The sequence below is a fragment of the Notechis scutatus genome, chromosome 11, assembly GCF_049901735.1.
Source record: "Notechis scutatus isolate UNSWTSFEM ecotype Mainland chromosome 11, rNotScu1.2, whole genome shotgun sequence".
NCBI lineage: Eukaryota > Metazoa > Chordata > Lepidosauria > Squamata > Elapidae > Notechis > Notechis scutatus.
The window spans coordinates 4,750,188-4,776,782 of record NC_142019.1 but is presented as its reverse complement, the minus strand read 5'-3'; the positions used below and the strand labels follow the sequence as shown (position 1 = coordinate 4,776,782).

The 26,595-nt window shown below is 41.9% G+C and overlaps 1 protein-coding gene across 1 annotated transcript in view; it reads left to right on the top strand.

Moving 5' to 3' along the window:
* ADAMTSL3 (ADAMTS like 3) overlaps nt 1-26,595 on the top strand; it is a 196,897-nt gene that overhangs the window by 13,173 nt on the left and 157,129 nt on the right. The gene's annotated exons all lie outside the window — the stretch shown is intronic.

Here is a 26,595-nt window from a genome sequence, read left to right as displayed (position 1 = left end):
GTTTAAAACGTGGATTAGAAAAATATAATCTTTTTTTTTTCTTTACCTAATCTCATGGGAAATTGTTTTTATACGATTGATGCAAAATGGGATGTAGTCAAGACTGAAAAGAAGATAAATAGCAGAAATGTCTTCATTTAAAAGAATAGCAATATAGCAATAGCACTTACACTTATACTACTTCACAGTGCTTTTACAGCCCTCTCTAAGCAGTTTACAGAGTCAGCATATTGCCCCCAACAATCTGGGTACTCATTTTATGCACCTCGGAAGGATGGAAGGCTGAGTCAACCTTGAGCCTGGTGAGATTTGAACTGCAGGCAGCCAGCAGGCAGCAGAAGTAGCCTGCAGTATTGCACTCTAACCACTGCACCATCACGGCCCTTCCTCCCTCCCTCCCTCCTTCCTTCCTCCCTTCCTTCCCTCCCACTTATCAATAGCACTTCAACTTATATATCACTTCACTGTGCTTTACAGCCCCCTCTAAGCAGTAAAATGGTAAGCTTGGAAATCTCCTCTCGGTAAGTACATTGTTGACTTACAACAGCTCGTTTAGCAATAGCACTTAGACTTATATACTGCTTTCCAGTGCTTTCCAGCCCCTCTCTAAGCAATTTACAGAGTCAGCCTCTTGCCTCCAACAATCTGGGTTCTCATTTTACCCACCTCGGAAGGACGGAAGGCAGAGTCAACCTTGAGCCTGGGGAGATTTGAACTGCCAAATTGCAGGCAGCCAGCAGTCAGCAGAAGTAGCCTGCAGTACTGCACTCTACCACTGCACCACCAAGGCTCAAATGCTTGGCAACTGACTCATATTTACGACAGTTGCAGTGTCCCTGGGTCAAGTGATCCCCTTTTGCGACCTTCGGACAAGCCAAGTGAATGGGCAAGCCAGATTCACTCAACAACCATGTTACTCACTTAACAACTGCAGTGATTCACTTAACAACTGTGGAAAGAAAGGTCGCAAAATGGGGCAAAACTCACTTAGCAGCCATCTTGCTTAGTAAAGGGAATTTGGGGCTTGATTGTGGTCAGACATCAAGGACTTTCTGTATTTAAAACTAGAGCGGAGACTCGTTTAATAGTCCATCATCCATAAGGTTCTGGGATCAGAAATGTCTTCTAGTAACTCCAGTGGTAGATGAATAGAATTAGAAGTCTGTTTCTGACTCCTTAGTGAACTTCGGAGAGATTATATGGAGGCGTAAAAGCATTGGGGCCTAATTCTGTAATATTTTGGGACAGCTGTTCATATTTAAATGGGGTTTTTATTTAGCGACGACTACAAGCTCAACATTTCTAATTTTTTTTGTTCATTCTGCTTGTTGGAGCTGAACGCTCACCTCCCGTCTCAGCCACAACTAGCCAGTTTGTGTTTCCTCTTCACCTGACATGAATCGTTTTATCTCCTGTTTGTTGCAACGTGCAAGAAATAGAGCAGAGAACCGTTCCCGCTTTTGCAAGCTTTTCTGCTTTTGATTCCCTCGTCCCACTGTTCAAGGAGGAGAAAATATCGAGAAGGAGATCCAGGGAGATAAAATCTCTGCGTTGCATCTTCTTCACCTTGTAATTAATCTGGAAGTGATTTCCATTAGCTCACGTCATTTTTTAAAAAAAAATGTGTGTCACTGAAGAGCGTTTTATTGGGTGCTGCAAAGACTTGAACTAGTGCAGAGGAAAACATAACAACTTATCATAACAGCATATATTGTTTTTGCCTCTTTCTGTCTCTGTTTAAGATAGAAACTGAGTTCTTTTTTCAAAGTGGTTTTTTTTTTTTTTTGCTATGAGAAAGATATTTAAGAATTGCTGTGAATACTTGAATAAATAACAGAATAACAGAATTGGAAGGGTCATTAGAGGTCTTCTAGTCCAATCCCCTGCTTAGGCAGGAAACCCTACACCACTTCAGACAAATGGTTATCCAACCTCTTCTTAAAAACCTCCAGTGTGAGCGCCCACAACTCCTGGAGGCAAATTATTCCACTGATTCATTGTTGTAAATATTAGGAAATTTTTCCTTAATTCTAGGTTGCTTCTCTCCTTGATTAGTTTCCATCCATTGATTCTTATCCTGTTTTCAGGTGCTTTGGAGAATAGTTTGACCCCCTTTTTTGTGGCAGCCCTTCAAATATTGGAATGCTGCTGTCATGTCACCCCCTAATCCTTCTTTTCATTAGACTACATTTTTGGTAAACGAGAGGACCACAGAAGAAGGATGTACTTAAAGAGTCAAAACTTGTTGGCTATATACCGCAATTGGTCCAGTCAGGGTATTGCATGCTGACATAATGGTCATGGAAATGCCATACATTATGGTTTTTGTTAGCTTCTTTTACGGGCAAGCAAAACCTTCAAAGGGATTCACCAATTATTAAACAAGTCTTTGGCTTTTTATTAGTTCGATGTTTTCAGGATAGGCTCAACAATGAATTCAGTTCAGGAAGGGCTTGGCCATTGTGGAATAAAATCTGAATGGAATATAATCTAACCCTCCCAAGGGTATTATGAAGAGCATGAGCAAATTACATTTGATTGAGCAATGCCGTGTGAATGATTGTGATTAGCCATTTGGCTGTAATAACAAACTACTCAGCATATTTGCCGTTGCCAAAAATACTATTGTTGAAACAGGAAAAACAGGCAAATTGGTCAGCCAGCCTGTTCCTCCATGAAGCCAAATGCATCTGATTTTTATATAACCATGATTTAGGTCTGCAGTATGCTGAGGTCTCTGCTTTTGATCGATGAAGAGCATGTGCAATGGAGCCAAGCTGCGAGCATTCCTTGTGCAAGAAGCAAAACCTGAAGTTCCGCCTTTGCTTACAAGTGTTTTAAACACATGCTGTGATACCATAGCAATAGCAATAGCACTTAGACTTATATACAGGTAGTCCTCGACTTACAACTGAGCCACGGTGGTGCAGTGGTTAGAATGCAGCTATGCAGGCTACTTCTGCTGACTGCCGGCTGACTGCAATTTGGCAGTTCAATTTTGACTGGCTCAAGGTGGACTCAGTCTTCTTTCTGTCATGCCCCTGTTAGAATCTGACTCTGAGAGAGAGGAGGAACAGCTGACAGGGAGTGGGAATGTGGCTCCGGAGGTTGTGGAGGAAACTGGGGAAGGGCACAGGCCGGCTGGGCATTCAGAGGAAGACCCAGGCCCATCCCCTCTTCATCCTAGAGCACACAGGGAGAAGCGGATAAGGGAGAAACGTGAATGGCATGGTCTATGGGGGGAGGATAGGGTCCTGATCCCTTCATGGGCTGCAGCTGTGGGGACTGTTTAAAAGGACAAACTGTGCAAGGCCCAGTGCTGGAAGCAAAGCGTGAAAATATTTCTGGTTTGTCAGTTCTTATCTGAGTTCTGGCATCCGTCCCAGTGTGTGTATTTTGATATCTGTGGATGTCTTCAAGGCCTTATCCTGCCTTGTCTCATTAATTGCTTCAGTGTGGTTTGTGTTGTTTTTTTCTATTTATAATTTATATGTATTTTGAGTTTCAATGGAAGTTCTTCCTTTTTGCAACTGTTGGTGGGGGAGTTTTTTCTCCAGTCAATGATATTTGGACCTTTGAAGTCAAGTTGAAGGAATTAAAGGGACTTCACCTATTTTTGTGACTTTGTTGTTTTTGAATCCCACCCTGGGTCATTACGCTTTCCTTCTGAGGTGGGTAAAATGAGGACCCAGATTGTTGGAGGGAAAATATGCTGACTCTGTAAACCGCTTAGAAAGGGCTGTAAAGCACTATAAAGTGGTATACAAGTCTAAGTGCTAGTGCTAGTGCTACAACAGTTCGTTTAGTGACCGTTCAAAGTTATGCCGGCACTGAAAAAAGTCAGGATCAAACTGGTGGTAGGCAGCAGAATTAGCCTGCAATACTGTATTCTAACCATGGCGCCACCATGGCTCTTCATAGAGAAGAAGATGCTTTAATGCTAGCCTGGTATAATTATAGTGCTAGTGTTCACTCCTGACTGATGCAGACTAATTTTACTTGATCAATGTACAATATATTACCTTCAAGTCAGTTTTTGACTCCTGGCAATTGCCTGCATGAATCTCACAAGTTTTCTTTGCAACCTTTTTGGAAGAGGTATGTCTTCTGGGTGCTTTCTGATAATTACAACAATGTCCATTGCCTACATGATACAAACATTTATTTATATAACCACGTTTTCAGCAGAAGGTTTTGTTCAATGTGGACCTAGGCCCTCAGCTGGAGAAAGGATCTAACTTAAAGCTGGTGAGCTAGTGCCAAGGCTGAACAAATAGATGGACTGTTGTTATAAAATGGCTTAATTCGCTTGTATGAATTTCCCTTAAATTCTTCACACACAAGAATACTGTGTAATGAAGGGAAATTGAAGGAAAGGGGATTTAATATGACTTTGCTACTGTGAATTTTCTCTTCCTCCCTCCTCTTCCTCCTCCTCTCTCTCCTGGCTGGAAGCTTTCAGCTGCAGTAGCAAAAATCCAGTTCCCTAATTTTGCATCCCGGGTGTCCAGTTAATATAACCATTTTTGACTACTTAAAGGTTTTATAGTCTTTATTATGCAAGTTAGTTCCAGAGTTGCATTTCAACCTTAGCTCACTTAATGCAAGCTTTATCGTTAGAACGGAAACTTAAGCTTTATTAGAATTAAGCGTTTAGTAGCCGACTTTGCCTATACAAAGTGCCATGAATGGATCGTCTGTCTATAAAGTGCATTTGATATTTTATACGGACTTAAATCCAAGATGTTACCTTTAACCAAAGGAAATTATGAAGAAGGCTTTTCTCCCCCGAAGGCTTGTTTTCGTTTCCCATTTTCGTTCTGTCAACTTAACATCTTTGGGGTCAAAATTGAGGTTGGAGATTGAACTCTTGAATTTATAAAAAGAAGCAGGAGGTGCAGGAGGAATAATAGGACTGCTGCTATTTTCTTTTTCTTTTTTTACTTCTCCTTCCAAATCGGGGCAAATCATAGTATGTGGGTGCCTCTGCTTTATAATTACGACAGCAAAATGTTGGCAGGTATGGGAATATTTATTTTCATAGAGCCCGTTATTTAGTTGCTGCAGACTGTAATTGCATTGAAGATATAGGTATCAAGAAAGGAGAATATTTGTAGCTCGGGGTTGAAATGAGGGGTCCTTGATGCTCTGTGAGTTTGGTTGTTTTCTTGCATATGTTTCATTACCTTAATCAGGTAACATCATCCGTGCTAGAAGGAAGTGGAGTTTGTGGAGTGGAGGAGGAAGAGGATCATGGGGTCCTTGGTGTTCTCTGAGCTTGATTATTTCCTTGCAGACATTTCATTACCCAACTAGGTAACATCATCAGTGCTAGTAAGGAGTGCTGTTTGCTGTCAGTTTATATTCTGGTGTCTTGCTTGGCTGTCTGGGTGGGTAGAAGCTGTCTTAGAGATTCTTTGGTTGGGCTGTATACTGATGGCTCTGGCATTTCTTCACTGGGGATATTGCTTACTTGATTGTTGGCCTGAAGTTGACCTTGGAGTTCATCTATGCTATAAAACCTATGTAGGGTTTCCTGCCTAAGCAGGGGGTTGGACTAGGAGACCTCCAAGGTCCCTTCCAACTCTGTTATTCTATTCTTTGCTGATCTGGGTGCTGATTATTGGTACTGGAGTCTGTTTGTTCCCTTTTGGGCTGAGTGATTGTCTCTTTTGCATAGTCTATAAATGTTGTTAATATCGATGTGTCTATTGATGGTTGATTTGTCAGAGTGCCAGGCTTCTGACATTGTTCTGACCCATGCCCTTTTCCAACAAATCAAACACAATCCAAAGAGAACAGAAACCTTTTAATGCTTCTACAAAATAATTAGCTGTGATAAGCACAAGCCTTGCCAAACTGTGCGAGACTTGCCAAAAGATAACAGACAAGAAATAATTTGCAATACAAAAATCTTCAAATACAAACTCAGGATACTGGAATGTCCATGAGGCTGGAGTTTCAAAACGTTTTTGCCTTCTGCAAAGAAGGTTATTTTCACAGTGGGCTTTTATCTTCTTGAAGGAGGGGCCATTACCTTGCAGCCTTACTCCCCGTGCTGTTGTAGCTGCCCGTGCTGTTGTAACTGCTCTTTTCTCCAAGCAATCCTGCGCTCACGCGCACTTAGCACAGGCTCCTTGGAAACCTCCTCCTCATTGCTTCCAGCCCCTACAATCTCTGAAGGCAGCAGTCCACTCCCTAATGGTCCTGGCCCCTCATCTGAGTCCTCGCTCTCCTCAGCCGTCCGCACCTGCTGCCGGCTAACCACAAGAGACATTAACAACATATACCAGATATATGTGTGCTCGGAGTTCTTTCAAATGCTAATGGGATTTTTGTCTGCAAGGAAAGATTTTCTTATTTGAGGAAGACAAGAGGATGCCAACATCGAACTAGTGTTTAGCTTGCTTTGTACTTGCAAAGGAAGAAGAAAATCTTCAAGAGCTCTCGTTTCAGCTTCAGTGTTGTTCAACCTCAGCAACTTTAAGATGGGTGGACTTCAACTCCCAGAATTCCCCAGTCAGCCATGCTAGTTTAAGATATAAAAACCATAAATCTAACCATGGACCAGCTTCTTAATTGGCTCTTTCATATTCTATTTTTAATTCTTCCGCTTCTGTTGGAACCACTTCATTTACAGGACGATCTCCAGAGGGTTGAATTCTCTTTGCTACGTTGCCTTTCCAACAAGACAGAAATTTTGGGATAAAAATAAATCAAACCCCAGCCAGGCTCTTTGAAAGAAGTGGGTCCCTTCGCCTCTCAAGGAACACTTTCCGATGCATTACTTTTCGAGTGGTGACCTGATAAAATGCTACCTCCTTAGATTGCTTGAAAGTGGTGTTGCTTTTTTCTGCTGTAAAAGGATCAGCCTTAAGAAGCAGCGGATCAAATGTTAGCACCCAGAGGCAGCTGTTTAGCCCGTGGAAAAACTAAACCATCGTGCTGATAAGGGGGTAGCAATCTGGCTGCATGGTCGGTTCTTTCCAGTTCTAGGACTTTTTTCATATCACATTTTTTAAATTAAGTACTAAGGTGTTGTAAAAATACAAACTGCAAAATCAAATAAGAGGGCAGCAAGGGGGAAGGGGAAATGGTGAAGGAAAGTGAGGAAGGATAGGGAAAGAAAAAGAAAAAGCAGCATTAATTTCCAACTTTCTCTCCCACAGTAAAATAAGCAGGGGTGGTTTTCTACCGGTTCGCACCTATTCGCTAGAACCGGTTGTTAACATTCTAAGCAGTTCTGAGAACCGGTTGTTAGAAGAAATTACTGGCCTAATCCTGTAAGGGAGGCAGGAAGGAAACATTCTGGTGTTGCTTACAAAAACTGCCTCTCCGTTAACCCTTATTGCATTCTTGGCAGGACTAGACTTCCTGTCTCAGGAATGTCTCTGGGGGTTTCCCCCCCTCCTTTGCTGTTATTTTGCTTGTATGGAATGACCATTCAAAGTTACAATGGCACTGAAATAAGTGACTTATGACCATTTTTCACACTTATGACTGTTGTAGCATCCCCACAGTCATGAGAGGCCAGGCGAGGAGATGCGTGCCTGGATGTGAGTGATATTGAGTTGGCCATGTCCAGCCAGTAACATTACCACCAAGCTGTGTCCACCCAGTCACATGACCACCAAGCCACACCCTCTACCTAAGCCACACCCACAGAACCAGTTATTAAAAAATTTGAATCCCACCCCTGAAAATAAGGCATTAATGTCAAATCACAGCTTTTTGCTTTTCCATAATAGTGTGAACAAGTCATTTCTATAAAAATCTATTGATCTAATCCCACGATGGTGAATCTATGGCATGCAGAGCTCTCTCTGTGGGCATGGATGCCATTGCCAGCTGCTCTTTCAGGTGCGCTGGCCAGCTGGACTTCGCAGGTGCCGGAATGCCAGAAAATGGCCTGAAAATCAGCCAAAGAACAGGCCATTTTTCAGACCATTTTCAGGCTGTTTTTCAGGCGTTTCTGGGGAGTTTTCAGGCTCTTTTTGGCCTGGAAAATAAAAACCACCCGGAAAACGACCTGAAAATGGCCCCAAAATGGCCTGAAAATGGCCAAAATGGTCAAACAACAGGCATTCATGCACCAGCCAGATGGTCTTTGGTTTTCTGGCACTTCAGCATGCACACATGTACATGCATGCACACGTGTTCTGGTTTGGGCACTCGGTGCCGAAAAGATTTGCTATCACTGATCTAATCTGTAAAACCCAAAGTCAAAGTTTCATTCTTTTCCACGTCAAGCACGAAGTTATCTAAGATGTATAAAGGTACGTCAAATATATGTTGGAAGTGTAAAAACAAAGGAAGGACTTTTTACCATCTGTGGTGGTGGACATGTGATAAAGGCAAAAAAATGGACTATGACACATATCTTAATACAGAAAATCCTGAAAATGGAGATAAAAATAAACCCAGAGCTTTTCCTCTTGGGTTTAATGGAAAAAGAACTGGAGAAAAAAATTGGAACTTTTGTTATTATACATGGGGACAGCAGCAAGACCTTTGTATGCGCAAAAATGGAAAGGACACATCGATTCCCTACTATGGAAGAATGGTTGCAGAAGTTGATGGAGTTGGCTGAAATGGCAAAACTGACTACCTTGGTTAAAGAAAAGAACATCAGTACTTTTGTTTCCACGTGGAAACCACTTCTGAACTTAGTTCTAGGACTTATTTTAATGACATGGAAATAAGTTCTGTTCTCACAGATTCCTGGTTTTCTGTGGCCGAAGGGCTGCTTCATTGGTTCTTGATGTGATGTACAGCGGCAAAAGCAGATATTTGCAATTGTAGGCAGCATCGTTGGGTTTCCATTGTGGTTGGCTCATCAAAAAATTGTTTTGGAAGCTGTAGGTATTTTATTTATTTATTGATGTAATTTGAATGCCGTCCATTTCTCTGTCAAATGACTCTGAGCGTGGCAGGCATGAAGAATCAGAAGCCATTCCATTCCATTTGTTCCATTCCAGTTAAGCTGATTTATTGCTCATGCCTGTACACAAAGATCTAGACAACTGGTGTAGCAGCCCTAAATTGTAACTAGGTGAGAGTCAATGGAATTCAAGAGAGATTGGATTTAGACTGTTTGTGGGAATGTAATGATACTAGGCTGATTCCTCTCTTGACTCTCCACCCCCAGGCTCCTCTTCTCCTACAAGGGTGGCTTACACTATCATAAATCATCTTTTTTAATGACCCCGTAATCCCTTGCGGGGTGGAGTTTGGGCAACTGAATGGAGCTAGCAGAGTGTTTCAATGGCCGGATGCCCTTCCTGTTGCCAGTCCAGAGTTTTGTTCAGCAGATCTATTCTCAGTGTGCCCAGAGAGAAAAATATCTGCTCTACCTAGGATCGAACTCACAGCCTCCTGACTGTGCGGTGAGAGCTCCACCTCTAGGCCACCGCACCACTCCATCTTACACTACCATAAATAACAGAACAAAACAATTACAGGATTAAAACATCACAACGTTCGGGCATTAAAAGCTAAAACATTAAAATTAAGGCAAAGGACAGAAAGCTTAGAGGTCCCTCTTGTTAGAGCGAGGTTCCTGCAACAGAACCGCAGCTTCTAAAATGGCTTCTTTGTTGGGGAATTATGGCCACAATAACATCAAAATGTGCCAAGAAGTCAGTAATCCTCTTCTAGTACCACTGAACTTACCCCCATGTTTACATGCTTAGAATTGCATGGTGGTTTATTCATGCCTTGGCGCTGAGATTCTTCCTGACAGACCAATTCCGATCTTCATGGCAACAAGCAATTCTGGGAAAATGTATCTGGGATGGCTTGTCACTTTGAACAATCCTCTTTTTGAAATACACTTAGGCTGGAAGAATCATCAGAGAAACTTGTCTTCGATATGGAATTCCAGAGCGAGGTCAGCCATGTTCCAGCCCACATTACAGCTTGCTCAACTTATTTCCAGATGGGATCTGGGCAGATATTTAATTATTTTAGCCTCCCCTGGAAAGCAAAGTGTCTTTCTCAGAGCCAGGCACGATATTTTACTCTCTGCAGTTCTTAACGGGAGATTCCCAAAAGTCCTCATGTATGTGAGAACCTGTCCACCTAGTGCAATTTTTTTTTTTAATTTAAGAAAATTTATATGGCCGCCCACTCACTCTCAGCGGCTGGGCAGATTACAAAAATAAAAACCCAATGTATAAACAGTATGTCAGCGTTCCAAGCAATGTGCCCATAGAAAACAAACTCCGAGGCACTCAAGATACATCATATTGGCACAAACTGGTAAAAGCCCACTCTGAGGTTTCCTGTGGCTTTCACCTAATTCAAAGTAAAAGTTCCCCCACCCCACAAGTCACTGGTCATGCTGTCCAATCCAGGTGCGGGCCGGTTGCTAGGTTACTGGCTCCTCTTCTGGCCAGTCATGTCCTTGGTTCCCACAGGAAAACTTTATTGTTTTGGCTACAAAACCCCATCTAACTATTTCCCCTCCTCCCACTGCTGTGTGGCAACCCTGAAGCCTCCAAGATGGCTTCAGCCAGGCTCACTTCAGGGTTGACAGAGTGATAGATAGAAGCCAATTTCATTTGTGGGAGGAATCAATTTAATTGGTTCCATATTTTTTTAACTCCATCTGTGTTTGGGAAGTTATAGCTCCTGTGGTTCTGCAGTCATTTGCATTGGGAATTGGATCTGAAGACAGCGTTCTCCAGTCTAGAGCTCAGGCTGCAAGGGAAACTCAGGTTGCAAGGGAAAAGCCAAGAATAGCCTTTAACCAGCTCAAAAGAAACTGCTCAGGATCACTGGCGGGATTCTTTTTTTTTTTTTACCACTGGTTCTGTGGGCATGGTTTGGTGGGCGTGGCTTGGCTTGGTGGGCTTGGCTTGGCTTGGTGGGCGTGGCAGGGGAAGGATACTGTAAAATCTCCATTCCCTCCTCACCCCACCCCACTAACCTGCTTTCCAGCTCCGTTCTCCTGTGCAGGGCAACCAAAGGAGACCCAGCCAATCAGCTGGGACTCGGGAGGCAGAGAAGAGATGGGGTTGGCGAGGCCAGTCAGAGGTGGGATTTGCCGGTTCTCCAAACTACTCAAAATTTCCACTAGTGGTTCTCCAGAACTCATCAGAACCTGCTGAATACCCACATCTGCTCAGGATCCAAAAGGATGTTGGCAGACTTGAACAAGGGGCCCTATCCAACAACATGAAATATAATGTGGAGAAAAGCAAGGCTTTTACATCTAGGCAGGAAAAGCCAAAGGTACAAGTATAGATTAGGCAAAACCTGGCTCAAAAACAGCAACTGTGAGAGGGACCTTGGAGTCCTACTGGATGATCATGAGCAAGGCATGTGCGGCAGCAGCCAAAGAAGTTAATACTTGGTTGAATAAACAGAGGCACAGAATCAAAATTCGTGAAGTATTAGTACCACTTTATTAGATTAGATTAGATTCAACTTTATTATCATTGCCATGGATACAGGCAGCGAAATGCAGTTAGCATCCAACCAGAAGTGCAAAACAACAGTAAAATATAAATATATGTATGCAAATATGCAAGGCATCTATGACTATGTCAATGGACAATACAACAAAATGTATGTACACGAGCACACAAAGATAAGTGTGACTGCACATATATGAACATATACAACTGTACAAAATGGTTATGGACACATTGAATATAAATACAAATGCACAGAGAATTATACAAAATACATCATATATTATCAAGGGAAGCATTTATTAAGCCACAGTAAGCCCACACCTGGAATACTGAATCCAGTTTTGGTCACCACATTACAAAAAAGATGTTGAGACTTTGGAAAAAGTGCAAAGAAGAGCAACTAAGATGATTAAGGGCCTCGATAGAGAAAAAAATGAAGAATGGTTGAAGGAACTGGGTATGGCTAGTCTAGAGAAAAGAAGTACTAGGAGTGACATGATAGCAGTATTCCAGTATTTGAGGGGCTGCCACAAAGAGGTCAGTCAACTGAAGAGGGGGTCAACTTATTTTCCAAAGCATCAGAAGGCAAGACAAGAAACAATGGATGGAAACTAATTAAGGAGAGAAGCAACCTGGAATTAAGTAGAAATTTCCTAACAGTGAGGACCAGTAGAACAGTTTGACTTCAGAAGTTCTAGGTGCTTCATCACTGGAGGTCTTTAAGAAAAGATTGGACAGCCTCCTGTCTGAAATGGTATACGGCAGTGATCCCCAACCTTTTTTACGCCGACGGCCCGGTACCCGGCATCAGCTGGGCGCCGCCATCTTTGATGAAAAGTGCCCGGTGACCTCATCAGCTGGTTTTCATCAAAAAGATGCGCCATCTTTTGATGAAAGCTTTTCCGGTGAAATGGCTTTCTACCCGGAAAAGCTCACCGAGGTTAGCGCGCCATCTTTTTTGATGAAACGTGCTTCCGGTGAGCTTTCTACCCGAAAAGCTCACCGGAAGCACTTTTTCATAAAAAAAAGATGGCGGCGCCCAGCAAGCCAGAGGCCCGGTAGGAGTTGTTCCACGGACCGGTACCAGTCCGCGGACTGGTGGTTGGGGACCCCTGGTATACGGTCTCCTGCTTAAGCAGGGGGTTGGACTAGAAGACCTCCAAGGTCCCTTCCAGCTCCATTCGGATTGATTATTCAAATTGTTTGACCAATCCCATAATTGGAAGCAGAGCAAGTAAGGCGATTTTCTTCTGCCTTAAGAGCACTCTGTGAGTAGTTAGCCAGGCTAAGGCTCAGCCTTACTGTGCGAAAATCTATGCAAGCAAAGGATGGAGCGAGACATCCTGTTAACACATTTTCTCCAGAAATGGGAATCTGAATTAAATATGTGGGTCTCCAAGCCTGGAAGGATTGGTCTGGAAAAAATGCATTAGATATTTTTTTAATCTCTGCTCCATCTTGTTGCCTGTTGGGGCCGAGCATATCTATTTCTCCATTTTATTAGATTAGTAAGTGTAGGAGATGACCAGGCTGAGCCTGAGGAAAGGGTCAGTGCATCATAAGTCTCGAGCAGGGGTGGGATTCAATTTTCTTAACAACCGGTTCTGTGGGCATGGCTTAGTTGGTGGGCGTGGCTTGGTGGTCATGTTATTGGCTGGTCGTGGCCAACTCAATATCACTCACATTGAGGCACGCATCTACTCGCCTGGCCTCTCATGACTGTGGGGATGCTGCAACAGTTGTAAGTGTGAAAAATGGTCATAAGTCACTTTTTTCAGTGCCACTGTAACTTAGAATGGTCACTCCATACAAGCAAAGTACCAGCAAAGGAGGGTGGAAAAAAACTCCAGAGAAGTTCCTGAGACAGGAAGTCTAGTCCTGCCAAGAATGCAATAAGGGTTAACGGAGAGGCAGTTTCTGTAAGCAACACCAGAATGTTTCCTTCCTGCCTTCCTTACAGGATTAGGCCAGTCATTTCTTCTAACAACCAGTTCTACAAATTGCTTAGAATGTTAACAACCAGTTCTAGCGAATAGGTGCGAACCTGTAGAATCCCACCCCTGGTCTTGAGTCCCTTCAAGCCCATCAGAGAGCTAAGTCCAGCCCACCTTGAATTCCACTGACTCTGGTCTGAACAAGGCTTCCTGAGACCATAATTAAGCACACGCTTAGTCCAAACAACTCTTGTTTTATTTCAACGCTAGGAATTATGTACATTCCCAGCCCATAATGAGTCCCAAGCAGTCCCTCGAGATAAGCACCCACCTTTCTCTCCTTTGAAGTGCTGCCAACAACTAGAGTGCCAAATGAATTATAAAAAGCCAAACAAAGTACAAAGTCCACACTTTGAGGTTCAAGGTTTAATCCGAACAGAGCCAACGAATCTTCAAGAGCTTCAAGGTTTAATCTGAACAGAGCAAACAACTTTGCTTCCTGCAAAGGTTTCTCTACCTTTGCACCTCCTTTATACCTTAAGGGAGGGGCAATCACCTCCAAGCCTTACTCCCAAGCTGCTTTTGCCTTTTAGCAGCTCTGCGCGCACGCACATTGGGAACAGGCTTCCCTTGTTCCTCTGCCTCGCTGCTGCCAGACTCCAGAGGCAGCACCCCACTCCCAGATGATCCTGGCCCCATCCCTGCATCGGGTGCAGGACCCTTGTCCGAGTCCTCTCCAGACTACCGGACTGGTCCCCGTTCTTCCCCACTGTCCGATTCCTCTGCCGTCTGCACAGGCTGCCAGTGAACCACAACAGACTCTATCATCAGATGCCAAGACAGCAAAGAAGAACACATGGAAGAGGAGGGGGCCAAGGTGGAGGGGTGGGTGATGTAGAAGAAGACCAAAATGAACCGGAGGGAGGGATCAAATGTGTCAGCAGTCTCGAGTCCCTTCAAGCCAACAAGAAATCTAAGTGCAGCCCATCTTGAATTCCGTTGACTCTGACCTCTGACTTTGACCTTATTTGCTTTGACCCTTAGTAGCTCAGATTCTTGTAGAGAGCTTAAGCTTGCAATAAGCCCTTATATTCATTTGGATGGCCTGGATTTCCTGATTCCTGCACTTGGCAGTAAGGCTGCCCATTTTCGAAAACGACTGTGCCTATCCACTTGATGTGATGATATCAGTCTTTCCATGCCTCACTGTGCTTAATTTGAGCATAATATCAGGTGGCGTTATTTGATCTAGAAGCTCCCAGCAATGATAGCACTTATGCCCCATTCCCACTGCAGAGTCATTTTGCCTTTAGCCCTCTGTGCATTCCCTTTGTGCTGAACTTTTATTACTCTTTTAAAAAAAACTGGATCTGGGTGGGTTTTTTCTAGCAGCTGTTTGGCAACTAGGGCTCCAGAGTCTGAGCACTTGGTTTATGGAGGAGAATTGAAGGCCCGAGGCCAATTTTAAACCATTGCATATGAAAAGCATGTTATGATGTTGGTTCAGATTAGATCATTGCTGAGGTAGGTTTTGAAGTGGCAGAGAGAAGAACTGGGTTAAAAAAAATGGCCCTGAATGAAACTGAATACAAATAATCGCAGTAACACAGCACAGAGTAATTTAAATTAAAAGGAAATTCTGAGTCATCCTTCTTATAGCAGACTTTCTTCAGACGTCTCACTGTAAATAAAAAGAGATAATTTTCTTTCTTTCTTTCTTTCTTTCTTTCTTTCTTTCTTTCTTTCTTTCTTTCTTTCTTTCCTTCCTTCCTTCCTTCCTTCCTTCCTTCCTTCCTTCCTTCCTTCCTTCCTTCCTTCCCTTCCCTTCCCTTCCTTCTTCTTCTCTTCTTCTCCTTCTCTTCTTCTTCTCTTCTCCTTCTTCTTCTCTTCTTCTTCTTCTTCTTCTTCTTCTTCTTCTTCTTCTTCTTCTTCTTCTTCTTCTCTCTCTCTCTCTCTCTCTCTCTCTCTTTTCCTCCTCCTCCTCTTCTTCTATCTCTCTCCCTTTCCTCCTCCTCCCTCCTCCTCCTCCCTTTCCTCCTCCTCCTCTTCTTCTTTCTCTCACTCTCTTTTCTCTCTCTTTTTCTCTCTCTCTTCCCTCCCTCCCTTCCCCCACTCTCTCTCTGAGATTGGCCAATACGTTGCATTATGTATAGGGAATGAATTATTCTTATTGTTTTTTAAAAAATGCTGGTTTGGAAACTATTGAATTCTCTTTCCTGCGAGAAATCGTATGTATATTTTTATGAAGTCACTTGTTATTTATAGCACATATCCTGTGTATAGCAAGCATGATTTGAGTCAGGTATTTTAAGCATTGTGGAGAACATGCCAGAATGAAAAGAAAATATGTGTTGCTGTTTTATGCTCAACCAAGCTCCCTCATCCACTTTTCTCTATAGTAACGGTAACTGGTGGAGGAGCATTAAAGAGTAGATGCAACCTAGAACTAAGGAGAAATTTCCTGACTGTGAGAACAATTAGTCGAAGGGTTTGTCTGCAGATGTTGTGGGTCTATCACTGGAAGTTTTCAAGGAGAGATTGAACAAGCCTTCATCTGGGATGGGATATAGCAGAGCTGTGAAACTCGTGGACCGGATGTGACACACACTGACCACACCTTCCCGCATTTTAGCGAATGGGGAAAAGTCACGATACGTCAGACGGACATTAAAAATGAAACAGAAAGAAGATATAGAATATTAACAAACATGGAATCTATTTTACCAGTGGTTGGAAAAAAGAAGTGGAGATTAAGAATGTAATATGTATTGTTAAGCAAATTAAATACCCAGGCAACACGATGTATATTAAGCACTAAGAAATGTAATTAATAAAAATTAATTTAAAAAAAAACAAGAAAGGAGTAATGTCACTACATCAAGGGCAGGGTTTGGCCCTGGTAGACAAATAGCACATTCTTCTGATTTGAAGCAGAAGGACGCAGGGGAGAAATGTTGCGAAGTGTGGCTTGAAATGCTGATAAACTATGATCAACTGTTTCTAAACAAGTCAAGAAAACCTCCAACTCTCTCATCTGTCCAGAGAGTTTATTTACACCTGACATTCTCCTCTGCAAATTAATCCAGAATGGGAGACTGTTCTTACCCTCTTGCTCTTAAATATCAAAAAAGAAAATGTTCTGAATTTTCTCAGACCGATTTTCTTTTTGAGTTAGTTTTTCTACTGTTACTCTTTCTGGGGAAACCCTAATAGTTGTACATATGTTCCGTAAAGTTGCTATTATTCTTGCTCCTTAAAAAAAAAAAAAAGAGAGAGAGAGAGAGAGAGAGAGAGGTTTCAATCTCCAGTTACACTTCAGTCCTATAAATAAAAGACAAAATCTACTGAACACAATATCTTAAAAACAACTTGAGTGGAAGAAAGAGATGCGGAACAATAGAGGAGTTTATTTTTCTTTTGGAAATGTGAGACTAAGATAGTGTTTAGGTAGGTTTTGAAAACTTAAACAAAAGTTTGGTGATGCACTACTCTCTAAGCATTGAGCATAGATTTTTATAAACAGTTTAGCCAAATAATATGCTGAGAGTACAATTAATTATTGACAAACATGCATTAGGGCTTAATGGCTGGGATACGTGGCTCTGATCTATTTGATCTGCAACCTATAACTTACACCTTGCTAAAGAAGACATGTTTCTCTATTTAGTCAGGAACTATGAAATGGAGACAAGGGGCTGGTTTTATAAGACCCTCGGACAATGACATCTTCATCTTTTTGGAAGCCAAAAGCTCAGGCTTGTCTACTTTTTGTTGCTTGGTTTCCAATCAACTCTTGCCATGTTTTCCATCCACCTTCCCTTTCCTCACAAATCCTATAAAAAAGCAGCCAGAGATTTCTTGCAGGAATGGTACTAGCCCTGTAATTGTCTCCAGATGATGAACTGGCAATACTTCAGATCTTGTTGGACTAAGAAGTCTGTTCTCAGCTATGGTCATCCTGAGTTAATCTGATGGGAGTCAGAGAACCTGAAATTCTTAAGGTATTTCAAGTAACCCACCCACCCCCACCGCATATGAGTTGTAAGAATGAATTCATTACAAACGTTAAGTAGATCTGGAGAAAGAACATATTTCTAAAGCTTTGTATAGCTAAGTACCTAATCAGATTTGAACTTGGCAGAATTTCACTTCAGAGAAAGTGTCAGGAAAACCTGGAAGCCACATTTTGGCAATACCCAGATCTCTAGTTTTAATTGAATTCATTCATAAACACCGTAGGGAGTTCTGTCTGTTTAATCGATGAAAATATGACAGCTCTGAAATACTGGCTCTCGCAAGGCTTTAACATTTTTTCTTTAAATACGGTTTGGACACTAAACAGTCCCATATTAATTTGGTTTGGCTGTTAGTTGTGGTCTAGAATAGATCATGCATCATGCTAAGCTGTGGTTTCCTTAACCCCAGTTTATTGAGTAAACCACAACTGTGTGGGATTACACAATATACTAAGCCATAAAATATTGTTTATAAACTAGAGTTGTTGAATTCACACAACCTGTTAAATCAAGATCAGGCAACCACTTTATGACTTAGCGTTATATGTGAATCCAAGCAGTGCTTGCTTTCTCTGATTTCAAACCTATTATTCTGTCATCGCTGAAACCTTTGACTCTGCTATTGTAATGTCTTGGATTTTCCCCACCATCTATGTATTTAGACTTTGGAAAAAGAGCAAAGAAGAGCAACTAAGATGATTAAAGGCCTGGAGACTAAAACATATGGAGAATGGTTGCAGGATTTGGGTTTGGCTAGTTTAGAAAAAAGAAGGACTAGGGAGGACATGATAGCAGTATTCCAGTATTTGAGAGGCTGCCACAAAATAGAGGGAGTCAAATTTATTTTCCAAAGCCCCAGAAGGCAGGACAAGAAATAATGGATGGAAACTAATCAAGGAGAGAAGCAACCTGGAATTAAGGAGAAACTTCCTCACAGGGAGGACAATTAAACAATAGCTTGCCTTCAGAGATAGTAGGTGCTTCATTGGTGGAGGAGGTTTTTAAGAAGAGTCTGAACACTTCCCTGTCACTTGTCCACAATGGTATAGGATCTGCTTAATCAAGGGGCTGGACTAAAAATTCCTATTCTATTCTAGTCTATTCTGGGGGAAAAGGAGCAAATTCAAAATGGGTTAGAGTTAGGGTTAGCCTACCCGGGGATTGGTTCTTGGTTGAACTTGTGAGACACTTTCATTTTTAAAAATGCATGATTGGGTTATTGCTCTGTGGTAGCTAAAGATTCTTTATCCAAGACAGCTTAGAGCAAAGGTCTTAACTGACATTAACTCTAATTGAGTTTTAAATGTGAAGTAATGTAACTTGTACAGTTGTATGTTAAAATTGGCTTAGTACTGATCCGTTCGTGGTTCCTTTTCAGGGTGGATTTAGAACTCCTAATGGAGGAAAGCAAAATATTTTTGTTTAATTAAACCCAAACAAAGGCAGCTCTTCAGGATTCTTAGTGGGGTCCAAACCACTCAACTTGACATACCTACTTAGCATTAGCCATTGATTTTAAGTGGGATTACGGCTGCAGTTCTTGAACCTCTCAATCAGCAGAAGGCCACTGAAGCCATATGCAGTGCTCCTTAAACAAATCACATTAGGAATTCAATTCAGTTTGCAGTCAGGGCCTCCTTTTTTACTATCTGCCTTAATTAGGCATGCTTGAATTGGAATGTGTTTTACAATTAAAATTCTGACTCCTGTTGGCTTACTAAATAATAAAGCAGTTTACTGTGGGTTGACACATTGCTTTGTGTGAACCAACATGCTTTTGAAATTGGAAATCTCCTTAATTAGTCAGCATATTGTACACTGTTGGTTTCATTCTTTATTCAAAGTGCATTGCTTTGTGAAGCTTACAGCAATTCTGAAACCTGCAACGAATTTATTTCGTTGTAGCTGGCATGAGCTCCTATGGTTAGCTAAATATTGTTGATATAGTTAGTTTCTATTTCGATTTTATAGTGTAATTTCAAGTATCATGACAGCTACAGAACAATAGAAAAATCTCCTTGAAATTTCCTATGTCCTTATTACAGGGCACTACAAATTCTATTAAGTACTCTATTATGGATACAGTTCAGAATGCATCCTCAATTTTGGCATCTATACAGATTTGGGAACAAGAACTCATTAGTTTATTTATTTGTCAAGTGATTATAAGATAACAGGTATAAGTATAAACATAGTTAAGAATACATGAAATGGATAGGTATAAGAAAATAAAAAGAAACAATAGGATAGGGACGGTAGGCATGTTGGTGCACTTATGCACGCCCCCTACAGACCTCTTAGGAAAGGGGTGAGATCAATAGTAGACAGTCTAAGGTTAAAGTTTTTGGGGTTTGGGGAAGAAACCACAGAGTCAGGTAGAGTATTCCAGACATTGACCACTCTGTTGCTGAAGTCGTATATCCTGCAATCAAGTTTGGTGCGGTTAACCTTGAGTTTGTATCTATTATGTGCTCTTGTATTGTTATGGTTGAAGCTGAAGTATTCATTGACAGGTAGGACATTGCAATATATAATATTATGTACTATACTTAGATCAGACCGAAGGCGGTGTAGTTCTAGGTTTTCTAGGTCTAGAATTTCAAGTCTGGTGGCATAAGGTATTCTGCAATGAGTAGAGGAGTGGAGAACTCTTCTTGTGAAATATTTCTGGACTTTCTCAACTGTGCTAATATCAGATACGTAATGTGGGTTCCAGACTGATGAGCTGTATTCGAGTATTGGTCTAGCAAATGTTTTGTATGCTCTAGTTAGTAGTGTGATATTACCAGAGAAACAGCTACGTAGGATTACCAACTCTTAAAACTCTTAAAGATTACCAACTCTTAATGCCTTTTTGGCTATGTAGTTACAGTGGGCTCTTCATGTTGGTTAAGGCCAATCTACAAAGAAGGGAAATGGTTATTTGTAATATTGAGTGTACTGGAAAAGAAGAATTAAGGGTGACATGATAGCAGTATTTCAGTATTTGAGGGGCTGCCACAAAGAAGAGAGGCAGTCAAATTATTCTCCAAAGCACCAGAAGGCAGGACAACAAACAGTGGTTGGAAACTAATCAAAGAGAGAAGCAACCTGGAATTAAGGAGAAATTTCCTAATAGTGAGGACAATTAATCGGTGGAACAGCTTGCCCTCAGATGTTGTGGGTGCTCCATCACTGGAGGTTATTAAGAAGAAACTGGACAGTCACTTGTCTGAGACTGTATAGGTTCTCCTGTTTGAGCAGGGGGCTGGACTAGAAGACCTCCAAGCTCCCTTCCAGCTCTATTCTATTCTAAATTCTATTTGATGTTTAATGATGTCGAATAACACAAGTTGCCATTTTGGAGTTCTGCTTGAAGGGAAAACGGGATTGCAGAACATGAACTGAAGGTTTTGAAAAAAAGGAAGAAGGCTTAGAGAGCAGTGAATTAGGACTTGATAACAAAAATTAGAGTTAGAAGGGACCTTGGAGGAAGTCTTCTAGTCCAATCCTCTGGTCAAGCAGGAGTCCTTATACCATTTCAGACAAATGGCTGCCCAGAAAAATACCCCCTTTGATAAGGGAAATCTGTTCTATCAGAGGGGGCACTTTTTCTCAGAATGTTTTACATAAAGCACCAACCACTTTTCTGTTCTTATTATCTGTTGTCTTAAAACAAGGCAGCTGCCTTTAGCCCTGTGTCAAAATTCTGCAAATGCCAAAATCAATCAGTTCAACAGCTATGTTGCTCTTCTTCAGGCAGAAGCACGTGATGACAATCTTTGACCCCTTCCAGGCATTTCAGATGTAAAAAGTCCATCAAGACATACAGGCGGGATATCTGAGTGGACCTGTAATACACATTAATTTGACAAATACTCATAGGCAAGCAGCTAAAGAAGCAACTCACTCTCTTTTTGTCTTTCTCATTCTTGTTTTATTTCTCCTGCTCAACAGTCCAAAAAATGTATTTTCCCCTTTTCATCAGGTGAATGTACTGCTTTCTCCAGTAGTGCCTAATTGATCCCTGTAATTATCTTTCAGCTCCTTTGCTGTTATTCTTTCAAGCCTTACCTTATAGCTGCAGGAATTTCTTATTCCCCAGATAGTTAATAATAACACGGAAAGGAGTCAGATTTTTTCCAGGTGATGCAAAGGTAGACACACAGCATCAGGCTCCGTTGGGCCAGAGGCCCATCCTGTCTGGCATTGTGGTCCCAAAGTGGCCAGCTGGGTTGTAAAAGCATTTGCAGTTTCTTGCTTGTGTTCTCCTGTGAGTGATATTCTTTGGAACATGGAGATGGCCAACAGGCATATTGTCTCGTATGTTCCATGATATTACCTAATCTCTTTTCAAAAGAATTCTGGGTGGCTGCCATTTTATGGCAAGGGTATCTATAATTTAACTACTAGACAACCCACAATCCCTCAAGCCATCATTTCAGAGATATTTCCTTTCCAGGTTCCTCAATCTTTGTCAGTGGTAGAGCTTCTAATGCAGAACCTTCCCTGGGGAAGAGAAAATAGTTAAAATTCAGAAACAAATTTCAGAGATGTACCTGCCTTAAAAAATAGCCCATGTTGAACTATATAGCACAGTCAAACATCAGGAGTTGGCTAAAGGATATATTTTATGACATTTTGTATTATGCCGTAACATGTTTCTATGAAAAAGATTTATGCCATTAAATTTTCTATAACAATTGCCAAATTTCAATTCCATGGTCCTGGATTTTGGATGCCTTTTGTAAGTTAGTCCGTTTGAGGTACTCTGGTTCAAAAATTGTTGCCCTGTGATATACTGTTTCATTAAAGGTGATGTGAACGAAAGCTTTTCTCTTGTACCTTCTGATACAGAAAACTCTTTTAGTTCTTCTGCTGATTTGTAGTCAGTTGTTGAACCTCATCCCCTTGGCTGCTTCTTATTGATTAAAAGGTAAACTCAAGGCTATTCACTCTTGTCTACCGGCCAAGTACCCAGAATCTTCTTTAGAACGGATCCCAAGAAGTTCTGCTCCAGAGGCACCCAATTTCATAGATCTTCCAATTTAAGGGGATCTAGAGAGAACGAAGAAGGAAAAACGAGAATGATATTGAGCATTGGGTGGAAGGGGAGTCAAGAAAGCTTGGGTTGCTGCCTATAGAAAACCCAGCCACATCTGGCAATGGCTTCTGGAGTCTGTGATCACCTTGTTTTCTTTCCTGAAAAGTATCTATGGCATCTTCTAGCTGCACAAAAACTTATGGGTGCTAAGCTTCTTGAGTTATTGCGGAACATGAAGAATTCTTGGAGTGAGTACTGAAAGCAGTGGTAGAAGATCCACAGAGAAAAGTATTTTTTAAGGAATCAGAAAACTTTGTGTCTATTAAAAGGGTGGGGTGCATGGAGGAATGTCAAAAGCCTACAGCTAATCAGGAAACAGCCTGTGTTTTGGGGAGCTGGCCAATTAATTCTAGAGTCTTCCCCTGATTTTGGCATCATCTATTCTAGCGCTTGGAGAAACTCGCCTGCCCTCGGTTGGTCTTTTTAAATACTTACATTATGGAACAATCTATTTTGCTTGTCTCAAAAGCTCCCGATATTCTGTAAACTCGGGACAAACCAAAGGACAAAGAAACAAGTATGGCATGGATCCAAATATGTCTGGACTGGGTGTTTGGGGATGAGTCATCTGATACCATATACAGCAGTGAACGAAAGAAGGATTGGGACAAAACAAAATAGAACTTTTGAGAACCCAAGTCTACAACCAGAGTTTTCTGGGCAAAATGCCACACACTAATTATTTTACTCAGTAATAGTTACCCAAATTCTGTCTCGGACAATGGCAGTGTCTGGATAGCAACTCTTGGCTGTAAACAGTTAGCTTGGTTGACAATGATTTATTACTATTAATTTAATTTAAAGCAAACTAAGTTGGATGAATCCCTCCTCTACTATTCTACCAGCTCTGAATGAAGTGGAAGAAGAACTGGCTCAAGATCACCCACTAAATCCCCAAAGCCTATTTTAAATTTCTGGTTAATGCATTTTCTCTACGTATGTATACATAAACTTGAAATATTATGACCCAGCTGTCCAGAGAAATTGGATAAAGGCGTTTTAGGAAACAGATCACAATGAAAGAATGATCTTTTATATTAGCTTGAAGCTTGAAATTCACTTTGCATTGTCAGTGTTGCTAGGCAGCTTGAAGTAATGATACTTTTAACAGTGTGTTGGGGATGATAATAGTGTTGGTGAAGGAGCAAAACTGAGAGTGGTGAAATTGTTCTTTCAAATCAAATCATAGCCAGACATCTGTGATCTAACTTTAAGCCTTGCAATGGAACATTCTTCTCTAACTGCACTTTAAAAATAATAAGTTCTGATCAGCTTGTAGGCATTAGATGACATGCATGTCAACTTCAGAAAAAATCAAGAGTCCACGCAGTTCAGATGAATAGATATACTGTAGGTTTATTGTGCTCTAAAGTTCTCTACAAGAATCTGAACTACTAACAGTCATAGCGAGTTGGCAATAGGTAAGAGTCAATGGAAGACAAAGTGGGCAAGATTTAGATCTCTTGTGGGTGCGAAGAGACTCAAGACTGATGACACATTTGACTTTTCCATCATACTCATCCTTGTCATCTCCTACAATGCTCAAAGACGATTTTGTAGGAATCAAAGCCCAGAACTTCCAGTACAGAAAAGCCTCCTCCCTTTATCAATACCAATGTTCTCTCTTGCTTTCATTTTCACCCATGAATTATTTTAAGTAACACCAGTTTAAGTAACGGTGGTTCAGTGATTAGAGTGCAGTACTGCAGGCTACTTCTGTTGCCTGCTGGCTGCCTGCAATTTGGCAGTTTGAATCTCACCAGGCTCAAGGTAGACTCAGCCTTCCATCCTTCCAAGGTGGGTAAAATGAGGACCCAGATTGTTGCGGGCAAGATGCTGACTCTGTAAACCACTTAGAGAGAGCTGTAAAGCACTGTAAAGCAGTATATAAGTCTAAGCACTATTGCTATTATGGTCATAGACCAGCATTACAGCCTTAAAAATAAATAAACAAAACTAAAATAAAATAAAGGCACGTTAATATTTAATAATTAGTGGTGGCTTGTCAGGGATGCAGTCACAGTCTGTCTAATTTTGCAGACAGTATTTACAAAATTTAGCTGCATTCAAAGGGGCTACATTGGACTGATCTGACAACAGCAATTGTACATTAAAAATTAGTATTTTATCAGGGTAGGTGTTATGAGCCTCGGTGGCGCAGTGGTTAGAATGGAGTACTGCAGGCTGCTTCTGCTGACTGCTGGCTGACTGCAATTTGGCAGCTCGACTCTCACCAGGCTCAAGGTGGACTCAGCCTTCCATCCTTCCGAGGTGGGTAAAATGAGAATGCAGATTGTTGAGGGCAAGAGGCTGACTCTGTAAACATCTTAGAGAGGGCTGTAAAGCACTTCAAAGCAGTATATAAGGCTAAGTGCTAAGTGCTAAAAGAGGGGTCGGTGAGTTTTTATAATTGTTTTTATGTGTTTTCATTTGTCCCCATTGCCAGTGGAAGATGCAACCAGTACTGATGTTTAGCTTAGGGAGGATAGTATGACTGTTTTAGATTAGATTAGATTAGATTAGATTAGATTAGATTAGATTAGATTAGATTAGATTAGATTAGATTAACAGAGTTGGAGGAGATCTTGTAGGTCATCTAGTCCAACCCCCCACCCAAGCAGGAGACCCTACACCATTTCTGACAGATGACAGTCCAGTCTCTTCTTGAAAGCCTCCAGCGATGAAGCTCCCACAATTTCCGAAGGCAACTTCTGTTCCATGGGTAGATTGTTCTCACTGTCAGAAATAGTAGTATATTCATGAAGAGCAGTATTTACTGGAGATCGTAGTCAAAATCTGTGAGGAATGTGGATACTCACATTCTTCTGATGAACAAACACAACTTCAGGAGGTTGGGATGAAGCCCCTGAGTGGAATAAGGACAGTTGCTAAGTGGAGACTTGATCCGGGGGTGAAACAGCAAGAAGGAGGCAAGAGGAAACGATGAGGTGTCCTTGAAGGCAGCAAGCAGAAGACCTGGTGTTTGGCTTTGACTGAAGTGAAAGTTGCTATGGTGTTGAACTAGCAGCCCTGTGTTTGCAGTTGAGCCTTGTATACAGGGTCATTTGGGGTTGGTGAGCAGGGCAGCCAAGCAGAATTCCCTGGGTGGAGTGAGCGAACTTACTTAAGGGTTGAACCCTCTGTTGCTGCTGAGAAAATTGGAGCTTGTGTGTTTAGATATCTTCCCCTGGGTGGGGATGGGCTTAAGGGCTGAACAATTTCAGCTGGTTTGGGATTCTACCCAGTCACTTTTCACAATGTTCTGTTACTCATTTGCCTAAGTTGGTCCTTTATCCTTTAGGAAGAGCTAGTTTGGCTGTAGGAGCACTCCCTATTTTTTCTTTAAATGAGCAGAAGCTCATTGTGCCTTTTGCAAAATGTTTTCTTTTAAAAATAGGTAACTTTCCCCCTTCAGCATAAGACTTGTTAGTTGCAAGACCACGTAAGCCAGGGTGTCAAACTCGATTTCATTGAGGCCCACATCAGGATTATGTTTGACCTCGGGGGGAGGAGGCCATGGCCAGGGTGGGTGTGGCCAGTTTGACGTAACTTGTGTCGGGGGCACCTGTGGTGGCCTGAGAGCTCGGCCAGCGAAAGCAGGCTCCTGATATCAGTTTTCGGCTGCAATGGCCTCCTGCAACCCTCTGCCACCAAAAACGGAGCTCTGTTTTCATTGGCAGAGCGCTGCAGGAGGCCATTGCGGCAAAAACAGCCCTCCTGGAGCTCCATTTTTGCTGGCAGAGGCACCGTGGGCTGTTTCTTGGGCAGCCCCTCAGGCTAGATCTAAGCACCCTGTGGGCTGGATGGGTTTGACACCCCTGACTTAAGCCATGCAGGATGTTGACAAAGTTAGAGTTACAGACGGGGTTTATACGAAGAGGCAATCTGGAACGGAGAGCCAAGGCTAGACCACTGAAGAGCTCAAGACAGGACCAAACTGGAAGTCAGAACACCCCCCCAAACCTTCTAACCCTACTTAGAAGAAGCCCATGGCTGGCCTTTGTGGCAGACACTAGGATCTAGAAGACTCTTCATGGGGGAAGATATAGTCGCCAGGCTCACCACCCAAGGCTAGGAAGTTCTTGTGGAGAGCTTGCCTGGTTAATGACTTAATTCCCATTGTTCCTGCTGCTTAAATAGAT